The sequence below is a fragment of the Notechis scutatus genome, chromosome 8 (genome assembly GCF_049901735.1).
Source record: "Notechis scutatus isolate UNSWTSFEM ecotype Mainland chromosome 8, rNotScu1.2, whole genome shotgun sequence".
In the NCBI taxonomy this organism is placed as follows: domain Eukaryota; kingdom Metazoa; phylum Chordata; class Lepidosauria; order Squamata; family Elapidae; genus Notechis; species Notechis scutatus.
This window is the reverse complement of record NC_142016.1, coordinates 17,474,250-17,486,058: the sequence shown is the minus strand read 5'-3', so window position 1 is coordinate 17,486,058 and position 11,809 is coordinate 17,474,250. Positions and strand designations below refer to the sequence as shown.

The window sequence follows — 11,809 nt, the reverse complement described above, 5'->3', positions numbered from 1 at the left end:
TTTAAAGGCTTTAATCTTCGGCAGCAAACTGATTGGGGTGGGGGCTGTGGGGGTGGGTGGGAAAAAAGGATCTCCCCCGCGCTGCTCCTTTTCAGGGGTGATACCAAGGAGAGGGATCCGGAGCCTGCGAAACTAAAATTGTGCTAATTCTACCCATCGATTTGCCAATACCGTTAGGGCATTGCAGAGCGCGTTGTTAATTCCGGCCCCCTCCCCAACCAAACCTTGAAAAAATTAGCTCAAGGAAATTGCCGCCCCCACCCCCCAAACGCGGCAACAGATCACTTTTTCCGTATTTCCACCCACACCTGGAAGACCATTGGGGGAAAAAAAACCTAAAGGGAGGTTTTTTTTCCCCCTCTCCTCCCCCCCTCTCGCTCGCTCTTCAATGGTGCAGCCCATCCTGCTACCCTTTCCTTCTATGTCACGTAGAAAATGTTCTAGGCTTCGTCGATGCCATTCTGCAAATGGGGCGGGGGGTGCCGAGATGAATATACGCCCAGCTGCACGGGCTGCAGACTCCGGCGCATGCGCACCCTCGGCAGGGAACACGCACCTTCCTAGCGGGCGGGCATCCATTTCTTCTCTTCACACCCCCTCATTTTTTTCTCTCCCCATCCCCCGTCGTTTCTCTGCTTCTCCCGGCCCGCTGCCTCACGTGGCTACGCCGGCGGGGCGCATGCGCTTAGCGGCGACAGCGGAGGCGGTTTGTTGTGGTCGCCATTTTTTGTTGCATTACTGGGAAATCCCGGCGCCGGAGCAGCCGCCGGAGAACGCCCCTTGCGCTGGGGGTGGGGGCGCAAGACGCCCGCCTGCCGCGCCCCGCCCCCAGCGCGCTTCTCCTCCTCAGCCCCAGCTTTGAAACACGCCGCGGGCCGCAGCCGCCTCCTCAGGTAAGAGACCCGCCCGGCTGTCGCTCCCTCGCCTCCCGCCCTCCCGTTCACCTTAGGGCCCTTCCCCAGCGCGAAGAAGGGAGCGGGAGCGGGGCAGGCGGGGGAGCCTCCGGGGCGCCTCAACCTGTTCCCGCCCGCTTTTCCCTTCCACTTCAAACAGCCGGGGCTGCGGCGGGCAGCTTTGCCCAGCGAGCCGGGTTGCCTCGTCAGGCCCCGCCCCTGTCCGGCTCTCCGGCTTCGCCTCGGGCGGAACCCCGCTCGGCCTCCCGTCCATCCCGCCCCGCCCTCGTCCCCTCCCCGCCGCCCGACCCCACCCTGATCCCCCCGCCGCCGTTGCCCTTTTTTCCCCCTCCCCATTTCTGAGCCCCAAACTTCTCCCCGCCGCAACCTCTCCTGGCTGCTGGCTTCAGAATAGGCCCGGTCCGCTGGATCGGATTCGCCGCCGCCTCCTTCTCTCCCCCCTTCTCTTCTCTTCCCTTCCCTTGCGCGCTGCTGCTGCTGGTGGTGGTGGTGCATGGACGGCCCATCTCTCTTCCCCCTCTTTTCCTTGCCTTCATGATAGTCAGTTTCCACCGGGTCTCTCTCTGTTCCCCCCCTTCCTTTCTCCCCCCTCATTATCTCCCTTTTGGTACCTTTTCCAAAAGGAATGAGATCTGTTCTGGCATTCGTCCATTTATTTCTCTTTCGGAGCTTGCTTTTTTTTTTTTTTTTGTTAAATGCCATTATGATTGCTGATGCTGTTACAGTTGGTAGAGAGTCATTGCTGCTTCAAGATCAGCGCGATGTACTAGTAAAATTGAGGTTCCAGGCAAATTGGCCGGTCTCTAAGATATCACTGGATTTGGTAGTGCTTCCCTTCCTTTCCCCCTCTCCTTTCTTTATTTTTTCCAGAATTTGTGATGGGTAAAAAAATAATAATAATCTGGGTGAGCTGACTGCTCTGTATTGTACTTAAAAAAAAAAAAAAAAACCACTAGCACAGGTTGAGTCTCTGGTATGTGTGTATTTGATAATCCTGTTATCACAAATAAAATCCATTTTCAATCCTTCAACCATTATTTCAATGTTTGGTATTCAAGATACATGAAGAAGATAGTTAGCTCCCCTAACTTTGGACAAGTTAGGATCTAAAGGCCCTTGTTTTTCCAAAACTGTAAATTGTGCCTCAGTGTGCCCCATTATTTTTAAGAGACTGCTGGTTGAAGATTTAAGTTGGACAAGCCTGAACCTTAAAATAAAGTGTCATTATTGATCTTAATGGGCTGAATTGATTCCTTTAAGATTTATCTTTAGGGAAGCAAAATTATGTTTCACTCACATAATTATTTAAATATTGTGGCAGGTAGTACATTTACTTTTGTTTCTGTCACTCTTCTTGAAATACGTGATCTTCAAATGCTTTCCTTGTCCTAATATATATATTGTATTTTCTCCATTGCCCCCAACCAAATGAAATTTAAAAAAATCATAATTGCCCTCTTTGCTTCAGTATTACTAATTCTAGTGTGACCTGTTTCTTATCTCCTGTCTGAGTTTCTTATGTTAAATATAAATGCCACCATAAATAATGCTAGCAGCTGTAATGATATAATTCAGAATAGTTATGAATTGTAGGAGCAGAGAATGGAAACGCTCCTTGATGCCAATAACTTTGAGGAGAAATTCATAGTGAACCTATTAGTGCTTCTCAGAAATAAATGCCATTGTGTTCGGTCAAGCAATGCAAAGCTGCAATCCATTTTTGCCTGGATATAAACCATAAAAATACAGTGGGACTTACTTTTGACTAAACAGTAATAAAATTATGCAATGTAGATAATTCACAATAATGCTAGGGAAATAAATTTCACTACATATCTGCCAACAATAAGTGATAGAATTTACTTAATCCTCTAATCTGGATAGGCACTAGCATATATAAACGCTGCTTTTATGACAGAAATGTTACAAAAAGTAGTGTATTGATCAATATAGTTTTTGACTATTATAAAATAAATGTTTAGCAAGTAACTCAGCTGCTGAGTTCAAAAAATGCTGTATTGGCTTGTCAAGCTATAGTAGCACAGAGTGATTTTGTTTGTTTGGAAATATTATGGATGTTGATGGTAAGTTGGATTCCTGGAATTCTCAGCTGTTCCTGAGTTGAATCTGATGTTATTCATTGAGGTTGGGATTGGCTTATGTGGTGGTGTATACAGCCCTAGCAATTCTCTGTTAGTATCCAATTTGTGCAATAACATACCATGAAACTCTTTGAAAAGCATAAATAATTATGGCTTCAGACTAAATTGTTGTTGTGCTTCTTGTTTAGTCTGTTGTCTGGTTTAATTTGTGAAGATTTAATTTGATTTTTGTAGAACCCTGTTCTTGATCACATTTTGGTCTGGATCATTGAAAACATGGAAGCCTTTGTGGCCAAAAGCTCATCCATAAAAAATTGGAGGAGCTTTTGGTCACAAAGAATCAACCTTGAGTGATGTGTATGTGTATGCGTGTGTATGTATCCATCCCAATTTTAAACTTCTTGTTAATTAAATTTCCAAGATGACAATACCCTATACAAGTAATATAATTATCTGCTTGGTTATTGGGAAGCAACAAAAAGAGCATCTCTGATAAGTGAATTCTGTTATCCAAAAGTGAATTGATGTGAGGCAATGGAAATCATTGACAAAGGACCATGGGATGATATGTTACACAGTCCATGAACTCTGGCAGGTAGAATAGGGAGTTGAAATTTTGTTAGGAGAGAAAAGCAGCCTTTAGAGTATAAAGAATACATTGTGGACTTGGTTACTTCTGAAAATGAGGGGACGGATACTTCCTCTTGAAAACCCAAGTAGACAATTTCTCTAGTTTACTGTGCTGTTCAGGTATGTTTTCCTTATTTTTTTGTAGTTCTGGAACCTTTCATATTTGGGCAAAAGTTCAGGGTACTTTCTGCACTGAAAGAAATTAAATTGCCCCAGGGATCATGTAAAGGTTACCACATTAGAGGCATTTCCTGTTTTGCAAACTGATACTATGACATTTGCTGATATGTTGATAAGCATAATAAAGATAAGTTACATTATTTCTGTGACAGAGCTGAATGATTTCATAAACCTGTATATAATGAAAGGTAACATACTTGAAACTCTCTAGCCCAATATAAATGATTATGAATGACAAGCTATTGTTTCATTGCTCCAAAAAAGTAATTTGGATTTTTAAATGGGTATGGATAAGATGGATATTGAGAGGATAATACTTATTACATGTTATTAATGAGAAATATATCTAGTGTATAGGAAACATCATTTTTGACAATCACAGAGCTGAAGAAACAACAGAAAACTTAATTACTCTGTTAGAAAGGGTTAATTCACATGCCAATTTAAAGTTAATCCTTGAATCCACAGTGTACCATAAACCAAGAATAATAAAGGTCCTGTAAGAACATCTAATTTGGTAATTCAACAAACAAGTCAAGATGTATACTGCAAATTCATAATGATTACATTTTCCTTTAAAGTGAAATATTGTGTGCCATGGTTCACATTAAAGAATCTAATTCACTGAATGTAGTCCCCCACCCCAAAGTATCACTTTTGGACTGGTTGTCTAGAAACCAGTTCATGGTGGAGGCCAAACCATAATTTCCCATAGGCAACCAGGGTAAATTGTGGTAGACACTAAAATACAAGTGTCCTGCAATGACATTTATGGAGTATGGCTGAGTTGCAGTCACCTGTATGACTAACCTAGGGTACCACTGTGTTATGTAGAAATAGCTTGGATGAGGTCTTAAACTTGGATGGAACATGGAGTCATATTAGCTAACTGTTTTCATTTCTAAAGAGAAACTAAAATGGACATGTAACATACAAATTAATATTGAGCTATACTTTTATCTTCTTGAGAAATTATTTTCTATTAAGCGTAAGCATGGGCAAGAATGTTATAATCTGAGGTCAGACTGTTATAATTGAATCCATGACTTTCAAAAAGTAGTTTCAGGTTCAGTGGATACTATGAAAACACAAAACTCTTAGCTGCTTGATGATTCTAATACTGTATAGTTTTAAGACTTGGCTCAACATTGTATGTTAATTTAATAAGGAGTTATAGGTATTTCAGAATTGGGAAAATGTATAAGGTTTGCATGCTGATAACCTGTTCTTTATTCATATTTCAGGCAAGAGGTTGGAGGTTATGGTAAATCTTATTTTACTAGCCATAGTATATTATTGCATATGTTAGGATCAATCTTCGTCTTTGATAGAGAAAAACTACAATCCTGTTAAACTTAGAGTATGTAGCTTGGAAACACCATACAGGTATTATTGATTGTACTTCTGAACCAACAATTTACAGGGCACATAGAGCAACATGAGAATAAGGAATTAGTAACATATATAGCTCCAGTAAGCATTGTTCATTTACAATTTTTAGACATTTCAGATTCAGTGTGTTTTGTTACTATTTGGCTAAATTCTATTCTGAATCATTTCTCCAGCAATTTAAACCATTAAAACTAGTTCCTAACCTACATCGCCTTTATGTTAGTATATTCTGACAATTTGTGCATACGGATGTTTTGAGTGGGTGTCTTTAGCTCCAAATTGATGACATAGATTCAGATTTGCTATAAAGAATATGCAGAGAGAATTACCGTCTTCTCCAAAAACCTTAACCTATTATATTTAGAGTCTATGATATGCTTTTCAAATGTTCTTTTTTTTTTTACAATGTAACTTTTCATTGACAACATTCCTATGTTCTATTTCTCACGTGTTTAATTTTGGGGCCCTAAATTGTTTGGTATGGATTTTCTACCTTCTTTTCTGATGCCTTCTAATATATATTTGCTGGTATTTTTTATATTTGATGCCTTTTATAGTTTATTAATAACAGTACATTTAATGTGGGAAACTTGTTTTGGTTCAAGAGGATTAGACTAAAACTTGGCAATTATCTTTTTGGACTTTAACTTCTGGCTACTCCAGCATCTATCAAGGTTCTGAACAAAACTTGCAGTTTCATTGATAGGAAAACCAGAATTTTTTTTAATGAAAAAAGGATTTAAAATGCAGATTTTTAAGTCTTATGAGAGACTTAAAAAGAACTTTTATGATATAGTAATTATTCAAATTCTTGTAATTTAAGATTAATTTTACAATATTTCAGATGTAGAATAGAAGTAAGAAATATGTGTGACTTTAACTCCAAGTACATTATGATTTATTTTACAATTAAGATGCCCAAGAGCAGGTCATTTCTGGTTTCTAAAAAGAGCAGGTAAATTCAGGTACTTGGTTTTGGTTGTTCGGAATACAGTTAGGAAGATCTTGAAAGTTATTCCTATAAATGTCACCTTGAGACATCCTGTATCAGATAAATGAGGGAAAATAAAGATTTAAACTTTAAGCTTTGGTAGAAAGGAGTCCCTAAAAATAGACTTTAACATGACTCATGTATGTATCCACATATTTTGCTGTGAAAATCTTGGCTCACACACATCTAAAAATGTGATCAGTTTTATCCACTTCAATGTGCTAAAAATGTTAGAAACTTCTTCCCTGAAAGTGCTAACAATTTGATTAAAAAGGCAAATTTGGAATGAATTTTGTTCATTCACAAGATAAAACTTGTAGGAAAGTTCAGTTTTGATCCGCTGAATTCAGTTACATGGAATGCAGAAATTATTTTAAAAGATTCACCTATAAATGTATGGAAGTGTAACAGTAAGAAAAGGGCTGTTCTTTTAGCATCTTGAGCTATCAAAATATATTGGCTGCCCATCATCAAGGTGTATTATCTTTAGCACACTAAGTCCAACTTATGTGTATCTCCAATATACATGTCCTCCCTCCTTCCTATGGAGTTATCAGAAGTGTTTTTATTCCATTTTAGAACATTAGAGGTTGAGTTTTGTCAGAACTCAATATACTACTTAATTTTAACTATGATTCAATTTAAACAATTCATCTTCAACATTTGAGATAATGAAGCTGGCTTGTGATTTATTATGCCATCTGAATGTTGTCTTGTTAACACTCAAATGGAATTACTGTTGGCAATGAGATACTTGGCTGATAAACCTTCAGTTTATCCCAGAATGGCTTGTCTGCTCAAGGTTTCTGCACCGAGGCAGGATCTTTCACACCCAAACATGGCTTGTAGGTTAATCATGTCATCTATGTTACTGCCAAGCCTGCTACATACACTTTTCCTGCTATTACTAGTCCATTCACTTGCCATTTGAGCTTTCCATGTACCTTATTCAGAAGGAAAGCTGGCAGCAATTCTAGGTACCATATTTTCATTTAGTTTGTTTTCTGCTGTATGATATCTTCATACTTTTTTTGGTGATGCATTGAAAATATTTTGGGGGGCTTCTGTAGATCTTGAAGCTTCTGATGTGGTGTCACAGTGCCCTGAGTCATCTCTGTACGGTCTACCTTTTACTCAGAAGTGTGGCTCATAAGCCTTCCCAGTAAGTGTGCTTAGTGTTTCAAAACAGGCTGCTCTCTTGAATACATTTGGAAGTAACTTCTGTTAAAATCCAAGAGGTGAACTCAGATTTGGAAACCTCTTTTAAAAAAAAAACTATTTTCTTCTACCTAGTCTTTCCTATTTTTTTTATTTTTATGGTACTGTTTTTGAGTTTCTGAACATAGAGGGTTTAGGAATGACTTTCTTATATGTTGGTGCCATGTATTTTAATAATTCTGTGATTAATTTTCTCCCCCCAAATAATTTGAAAATGAGGCAGATATGTGTGCTTTATTGTTATTGATTTAATTGAAGGTGAGTAATTTAGAAGATGAGCTTTCAAAAAAAATACAATGACATATAAACTTGGTTTACATATTGTACAGTAGTAACTGCATATACTTTTAATAATTTTTATAGTTTCCTGTATAAAAGCATCTCAAAGCAGTTTACAAACTATATTATACAAACTATTTATATTCTACCTATTATTGACAGGTTGTAATATATTTGAAATTATTAAATAATGGGGAGTGAAACTGTTGTGCGGCATTGGAATGAACTTTTCCTTAAAGGAGATATTTCTTATCATTTATTATTTAAAGTAAAAGGTACAGCATATAAAGCTTTCAAGCTGGGAATGGTCTGTGTAGTTTTTTTGACATAAATTATAATCCATAACTTAAAAAAAAAAAAACACCAAAAGGCTGTTTGGCATCCTTCCTCATGAGATCATATGCCCTTAAAATGTTCTGCAAGGATTTTGCTTGTTTTAATTTTTCAAGGTGTTTCTGAGAGGCACATTTAGGACTGCAATTGCATGACCTTTGGGGGCTTTTCCTCACCTCCAGTGGGTTGCAGTAGGTTCCCAGGTGCATAATTCTCTTGCCAGGAAATAACTACAGTATGTGGGGGGGAAATCTGCTCTTTCTGGCTAATTAGGGCAATCCTAGAGTCGAAAGACTTGGCTTGATCCAGACCTTGATTTATCTCAAGGAAAGGTTCACCGTTTATTTCAGTGGCCTTTGGCTAAGGTCTCAAGCCTGTAAAATATATAGTAATGCTTTTAACTGCCCAGTTTTATAGCACAGCTGTTTCCTGTTCGTAAGGCCATTCATTTTGACCACGTATTTTCCTTAACTCTATGAAACTCTCGTAAGCTTCTGATCTGGCACCGAGCCTCTTCGGAGAAAGATACTGGATGCCTTGTGGTTGGCACAAAAGGACGCAGGACCTGCTAGGGCATTGTGGCCAAACCAAGAAGCCCTTTATGATAGAGTTGCTTGTTACACTGAAGATGGAGAAAGATGTGATTCAAGCACCACTTGGGATTGGGGGGGGGGGGGGAGAGGGCTTTTGACCCAGCTGGCTGTAAGAGTCACCACGCAAGAGAGATCACGACTGCAGTGAGTGGCTATGGCATTCTGCCAGCACTGTGAACCCTGTTGTTGCTGGGTCTCCCTTTGCAGGTTATTTCTAGCCCCTGTTCCTGGAAGGAGAGCCAGTTCTTCACCGAGGTATTTTTGGAGACTCTCGCCTTCTCTTTCTTGCTTTGTTTGGGCATAATCAGCCCATTGCATCCCGGAGAACCTAGCAACACCGCCTGGCTTCTCATTGGCTCCTCAGCAGCTCTCATTCTCCAATGAGAAGCTTGTTGCCATGGCAGAGATAGCATTGCACAGAAGCAAATGAAGAGGCGGGGATTGAATTTGCTGCCTGGTGGAAATCTGCAGGGCAGAATAGGGACCAGGCAGAGGGTTAATGCGTAGCCTGTGGCCTGGAAGCAGAGTGCAGGCTTGGCCCAGTGCCAGTGACGTACCATGCTAGGGTGGGCTGACAGACTGAAACTCCCCTAGGTAACCCTGCATACATGGCAGTACGGCTCCTTGGCTAATATTTCCTCTGCTGCAAAGTGCCTGTAACATGCTTCTCTTTTCCTACCCCTCCTCTGTCTTCTTTCCATGTAAGCTCCCTCCCTCCCCCTTCTCTCCCCCCCCCCATCTACTCTGAACAGCAAGAGTGTTCTGACAAGAGACATATGCAGCCTCAAAAAAGCTTGTTGTGCATTCTCCTAGTGTAGGGGCCATGCAATTGTGCTAGCTACACAGTTCGATCAGAAGCCATTGCAACAGCAGAGCTGGCAATGTTGATACGTATAGAACTCACCGGCAGCCATGAAAGTCTGAAATTTTGAATTTTTACTGGTATGCAGTGCAGTTTTTCAGCTTGTGCTGGCATCAAATTCTTACCTCTTTAGATGTGATTTGTTTAATGCAGCTGTTTTAAACCAAACACTTTTTTACACTAGTGTATCTTTGTTTATTGATAAATGGAGCACATTCCAAAATTGCATCAGAAACGTCCCCTTTCATAAATCTAATTTGCTAAATATCAGATTGCTTGCATCGACTTCCTCCTTGGATTATATTGTGGCCCTAGCATAGGTGTAATTTTTAATTACCACTAGTTAGTGATGGGTTATAGAACAAGTCCTAGTCAGGAGTCAGGATCCTCAATAGAATTGCTCTGATAAATTGCATAGATTCATGTACAAGGAACTCAAATGATATTGCAGCTTCTAGAAAAGAGAGGCCTGAAGAAGAAAGATGGGAAATTTTGTGTTTCTGTTTCCAGTTGAGGGTACCATGTATTATCTGGGCAAAAATCCAAATGACCATTAGATGGCAACAGAGGCTTTTCTGTATCATTCTTCTGCTATCCAGGAGTCATTTGGATGTAGCTGTGATGTAGTCACCTTACTTTTTGCAAGAAAAGTGATGTCATCTTCCAACGTAAAAGAAAGGGGTTTCTTTTTCATTTTTTTCTTGTCCCAGTAATTGACCAGATTACATTGAGAAAATGTACAAAAATAAAAAAGCTTTTAAAATATATATATATTTTGATGAACACATGTCCTCTACTAGATTTCATGTTTTTCTCAAGCTTTGAACTACTTGCACAAGTTGTATGATTGGCTCTCCAAGTTTTTGTCCCCAATGCTTCAAAACTTGGTAGAGATTGACATATAAAAAAGTAGAAAGCAACTAGAGACCTCCAGAAATGACAACTGTACTCATTTTGATTGTGTGTTTGGAATTCAATAGGCAGCTGGATAAATTGTGTGGTCTTTGCAGACAACTTCCAAGTTCTTAGTTAATTTCATCATATTGCCAGTTCAAATTGTATAACATTGCAAGTTTGGTCAAGAAAGGAGCTCTGAAACCATTAAGATGGCAAAGTAATGTTCATGTCAAATAAACATGAGGTTCTGTGTCAGTATCTTTCCTAAAAGCTATTCCTTACAATTCAGATGGAACTTTTACAATGCAGTATATACTCTCAGTAATTCCAGATAGTAGTTGCTTCCTCCAGTCACTAGCAGAAGAAGTGGCAAGTACTTGGGCACAGCAAAAGTATGGATGACACAATTTTGAAAGCTCTTGGAAAAACACAGTACCCTCTCAAGACTTACAGAAGTGCCTTAAGGAACCCAGAAGTCAAAAAATAATAATACTGCAACCCCCCCCAACCCCCAAAAAAAAAAAAGAAAGAAAGAAAGAAAGAAAGTCTTCATGCCTTCCAGGAATGTAAACTGTAAACTCAGACCTTTTTCATTGGAAGTTTTCTAGATCGCTCTTTCCCAATAGGCGAAGGTGCTTCAGAGACTTAGAGTAGCATTGAGTATTAACTCCAGAAATTATTTTATTTTTCTTTGATCTATTCAGAGAATATATCAACATATACTGTAATTTGCTTAGCATTGGTAAGACCTTATTTGAGATTCTGCATGCTAGATTTTTTAAAAACAATGTGTTAATATACTAGAGGAATTAATAAGAATAGAAAGGCCAGTGATATGAGAGATACAGGTGTCATTGGGATAGGAAAGACTACAGGACCTTCTCTCAATATGTAGATGCCAGGATGGGGGGGGAGAAACATAATCTGCCTCATGCACTGATGCTTGGATAAAAAAATACATTGTATATGGTTTAACAGGGTTAAAAAAACATCACTGTCATCCCATCTTTAATGACCATTTAATAATGATGTAACTTTTTTATTCCTTCCAAGTTTAGAATTGGTTGTTCTATTATCATCAATGTTAGATTTTAAATTTCACATCCTAACTCTTTCAGATGTATACACAGTGTCTCTCTTGTGATACCAAAACATAAAGATAAGGGCACATTTGCCTTCTTCCAATGTGCTCTGCCCTGGAGAATTCCCACAAGCTTGGTATTTCTTGTATGTCTTAGATTAATTTCTTGGGAATAGTGACAGTGTTGGGCCAAAAACAGGATGGGGCCAATTTATTGAAGAGCAAAAAATTGAGAGATGCAAAAGATCTGATGTGACCAATCAGATTAAATTTGAAGTTGCTGGAAAACTTTCTGGGCTTTAGTCAAAGTTGCAACGTTTGTGCATTTGGATACAGC

At 39.3% G+C, this 11,809-nt stretch overlaps 1 protein-coding gene across 1 annotated transcript in view; it reads left to right on the top strand.

Moving 5' to 3' along the window:
• Positions 1-543: 543 nt before the first annotated feature.
• The window catches only part of LOC113419880 (dual specificity tyrosine-phosphorylation-regulated kinase 1B), a 38,855-nt gene continuing 27,589 nt past the window's right edge, over positions 544-11,809 (top strand). Inside the window, exon 1 of the mRNA XM_026679478.2 lies at positions 544-893. The gene's annotated coding sequence lies outside the window, so the exon portion shown is untranslated. The remainder of the gene's footprint in view (positions 894-11,809) is intronic.